Here is a 5,114-nt window from a genome sequence, read left to right on the forward strand (position 1 = left end):
TTCCTCATGTTGCTGTCTTTGGAGTGCTTTATCACCCCCAGGAAAGAGTCATTGAACTACATGGCTGTTCACCCCTTCTGAGTGTGCCATCTCTTTCCTGAAGGGATCCTGATATACCATTTATATTCTAGGTCCCCCAGCTAGAATATAAGCTCTAAGAGGGCAGGTATTTTCCCACATTTTGTTTTCCATGCCTGTATCCCATGCCTGGAGATGTGTCTGGAATATAATAGGTGCTCAGTAAATATTTTTATGCTTGCTTGATGGGCTAATACTAGAATTCTTATTGGATATAAGTTGATCCCTCTCAATTCATACTCTGCATCTCTTAATTGATCTTTAATATCTATTTCTCTTTTTATTGTTCTATGTGTAAATTTCTCAGTGTACATATATTTTTAAATTTTTATTTTGAGTTTCAGGTGTACAACATAGTGATTAGACAGTTATATATTATATGCCATTGAGTTGGCTCCAGCTCCTGGTGACCCCATGAATGAGTGATGCCCACCATGTCCTGTACTCAGCAGTTCTGCTCAGCTCCTGTAGACTTATGCCTACAGCTTCTTTTATGAGTTAGGCCATCTCACAGTTGGTCTTTCTCTCTTCCTGCTGCCTTCTATTTTTCTCAGCATTATTGTCTTTTTCAAAGAACACTGCCTTCTCATGATGTTCCTGAAGTAGGACAGCTTCAGTTTTGTCATTTTTGCCTCCAGCAATGTTTCAGGCTTAATTTTGCTCTAGGACCTACTTGTTAGTTTTTTTGGTGGCCCACTGGTAGTTCAGGGTATCCGTAGAGCTCTCCTTTAACACCATATTTCAAATGAATCATTTTTTTCCCTTTCAGCTTTCTTCATTATCCAACTTTTACATTTGTACATAGTATTTGAGAATATGAGGGTGTGGATGATCTCATCCTTGGTCTCTAATGACACATCTTTGCTTTTGGTGATCTCCCCTAATTCTTTCATTTTTAGGTGATCTTCCCTAATTTTGTCCCTCTGAGTCTCAGCCTTCTCTTGATTTTTTGTCTTCAGTCTCCATTTGAATTGACATCTGAACTAAGCTAAGCAAAATCTTTCACAATTTCAATGTCTTCATTGTCTGTGGTAAAGTTGTATATTTCTTCTATAGAGATGATTTTTATCTTCTTGATATTCAAATACAATCCTGCTTTGGCACTTTCTTCTTTAACTTTCATCAGAAGTTGATTGAAATCATTGCTACTTTCTGCCAGTAAGATGGTGTCATCTGCATATCTTAATTTCTCAGTACTATCTCCCAATTTATATTTCTTTCTTCATCTCTCTCCAGCCCAGAATTTATGTCATCTATTGGATTATCTTATTTCAATAACTATATATTTCATTTTATTTCTAATTGTTCTTTTTCTTACCCATCTGTTTTTATTTCACTTCTGGCTGTTTTTGCTACACAATTCTTTGTTCTTTTTGTAGTTATTATGACTTCTTTTATCTCTTTGAGGACCATAAACATATGTATATTAAAGTTGTTTTTATATAGTTCTACTTTATTTTACTTGGATAGATTTTATCTCTTGATTATAGATTTTATTGACTATTTTTCTTAGTTTTGCTCATGTTTTGAAATGCTGGGGAGAGGTTTATCTTGAATTAGAGGGTTTTTTTTTTCCCTTTTCTTCCTTGCTTTTGCTTTCTTTCTCTGGACTCACTCCACCATTGGTAGTCATTTTGTGGTTGCCTCTGTTCAGTTCTCCAGGAATCCTTACTATCTAGAACTAGGTCTTATGTTGGGGATTTGGGCTGCAGCCCTGTGGTGACAATAAAGAGAGTAAGTTCTATCAATAAGTACATGAGCAGCTCAGTCCTGGGCAATACAAATGTGCATTCTTCAACTGTCATAGGTAATTGGGCACACTCATGATGTAGCTTCAGGAATTGGTTAATTAAAGCATTTTCAGTCTTTTTAAGGCACAAAACAACACTTCAGTTCCTGGGTTTGAGCAGTGAACATGGCTCAGGTCTCAGGCTTTCTACAGCTTCATCTTACTTTCTGGTTTGTGTTTATGTTCTGTTTGTGGTTCACAAAATGATGCTCTTCTATTTGGAGTTGGCTAGGCTATCTTTATTTTCTCTCTTTATATTTTATTGATTATTTCTGTGTGATTAGAATAAGGAGGGTGCCTTAAAGCATAGATTTCTGGAAGTCAAATAGTCTTCCATAACTTAATTTTTAATGGATGCATGATATTTTATTGGGGCAATTGCGGATTAAACATTGCAGACTGAACATACACATTTACTTTTACTTCCTCCTCAATTCTTACAAAATGACAGTTATAATCCTGTTTGAGAATGCACATGCTCAGCACTCCCTGTTCCACTTCTCTGCTTTATAGTCTCCATAGGATTTACAACCTTTCTCAAAGGTTATAAAATTTATTAATGCATTTTGTTTATTGTCTGTCTTCTTCCACCACAATATACGCCCCACGAGGGGAGGGCAGGGAAGAGCTTTTGACTCTCTTATTTATGTCTGTATTCTTAGTATATGGGACAGTGCCTGATGTGCTAGCAGGTTTGTAAACATCTGTTGTATAAAAAGATGAATGAATAAAGAGGATAAGCCACAACAGTGAAAAGGGGAACAGAAGCTACTTGGATGCTAAGCAACTGATCAACAGAGGTAACTGTGATAGATGGATTGCAGTACCATCCTTCTTTATTTCCTTTGTTGATGCCTGTTGCAATTTGACATTGAAGATCCTTCCATCAAGAGCTACAGCCAATTTCCCGGTTTCTTGAATGTGAACTGGTCTTGTCATTGGCTTTGACCAATAGAAAGGGGCAGAGAGAAATTTTATCAGTTCCAGCCTAGACCTCGAAAAACCTGTGTTTCTGCTCTGAATCTAGGAACCCCTGCTTCTGTCATGAACAATACTGGGCTAATCTAATTAAAGATGAAAAAATATGTGGGCCAGAACTGAGTAAGCCCAGTTGTTCCAGTCAAAACTGCAAGTATGTGAGTGAACTCAGCCAAGATTGCACCCCACTGCAGCTGCCTGAGGAAGCTCTGCTGAACACAAAAGGATCATGCAGTTAGACTGATGCACAATCGTAAACGATTGTTGTGCTAAACCACTGAATTTTGGGGGGTAATTTTGTGCTGACGATATCTAACTGATCCAATAACTCACTGGGCAAATCAGAAAAGGCTGAAAACTAAGCCTGCAATGGGGAAGCCAATTAAAAAGCACGCCAATTCCCATTCAAATAGGAAAGGAGGAAGTAAAACTATCATTGTTTGCAGATGACATGATAGTGTACATAGAGAACCCTGTAGACTCTACCAAAAAACTCCTCAACCTAGTAAGTGAATTTGGCAAAACAGCAGGATACAAAGTCAACATTCAGAAATCAAAGGTGTTTTTGTACACCAGCAATGCAATAGAAGAAGAAGAAATCAGAAAAAATATACCATTTGATATAGCACAAAAAAAGATAAAGTACCTAGGGATAAATTTAACCAAAGACACAAAAGACCTGTATGCAGAAAACTATACAACATTGAAAAAAGAAATTAAGGAAGACACAAATAAATGGAAGCATATACCGTGCTCATGGATTGGAAGAATTAATATCCTCAAAATGTCCATACTACCCAAAGCAATTTATAGATTCAACGCAATCCCTATTAAGATACCAATGACGTATTTCACAGAAATAGAACAGACATTTCAAAAATTTATATGGAACCATAAACGACCCCGAATAGCCGCAGCAATTTTGAGAAAGAAACACAAAGTAGGAGGGATCACAATACCGGACATCAAACTCTACTACAAAGCCACCATACTGAAAACAATCTGGTACTGGCACAAGAACAGACCCATAGACCAGTGGAACAGAATAGACAGCCCAGAAATAAGCCCAGGTCTCTATGGACATCTAATATTCGACAAAGGGGGCAGAAGCATAAAATGGAGCAATAACAGCCTCTTCAACAAATGGTGTTGGGAGAGCTGGACGGCTACATGCAAAAAATTGAAATTGGATCATCAGCTGACACCATACACAAAAATAAACTCAAGATGGATAAAAGACTTAAATATAAGTCGCAACACCATCAAAGTCCTCGAGGAGAACATTGGCAGGAAACTCTCAGATGTCCCACACAGCAGTTTTTTCACTGATATGTCTCCTAAAGCAAGGGACATAAAGGAAAGAATAAACAAGTGGGACCTCATCAAAATAAGAAGCTTCTGCACGGCAAAAGAAAACATCAGCAAAATGAAAAGGGAGCCAACTGTATGGGAAAATATATTTGCTAATGATACATCAGATAGAGGTTTGATCTCCAAGATATATAAAGAACTCACTCGACTCTACTCCAAGAAGACAAACGATCCAATCAAAAAATGGGCAAAGGACCTGGGCAGACGCTTTTCTAAGGAGGAGATACAGAGGGCCCAGAGGCATTTGAAAGGATGCTCAGCAGCACTAGCCATCAGAGAAATGCAGATCAAAACCACCATGAGGTACCACCTCACACCGGTCAGAATGGCCATCATAAACAGATCCACAAACAACAGGTGCTGGCGAGGCTGTGGAGAAAAGGGAACCCTAGTACACTGTTGGTGGGAATGCAGACTGGTGCAGCCACTATGGAAAGCAGTGTGGAATTTCCTCAGAAAGCTGAAAATGGAACTGCCTTTTGATCCAGCGATTCCCCTGCTGGGACTATACCCTGAGAACACCAAAACGCCAATGCAAAAGAACCTATGCACCCCAATGTTCATAGCAGCACAATTTACAATAGCCAAGTGTTGGAAGCAACCTAAATGCCCATAAGTAGATGATTGGATCAAAAAATTATGGTACATATACACAATGGAATACTATGCAGCAGAAAGAAAAAAAGAAGTACTAAACTTTGCGACAGCATGGATGGAACTGGAGAACATCATGCTAAGCGAAATAAGCCAGGGGGCGAAAGACAAATACCATATGATCTCACCTATAAGCGGAACCTAACCAACAATGCAAAGATGCAAGGAAAATATGACCAGCAACACTGAAAGGAAAAGAAATCAACAGAGACAAGAGGGAAGGGGGAAGCAGGGAAAGGGAAGG

Source organism: Pteronotus mesoamericanus, unplaced genomic scaffold, assembly GCF_021234165.1.
Source record: "Pteronotus mesoamericanus isolate MK-2021 breed Mesoamerican mustached bat unplaced genomic scaffold, CSHL_Meso_final contig_56, whole genome shotgun sequence".
Lineage (NCBI taxonomy): Eukaryota > Metazoa > Chordata > Mammalia > Chiroptera > Mormoopidae > Pteronotus > Pteronotus mesoamericanus.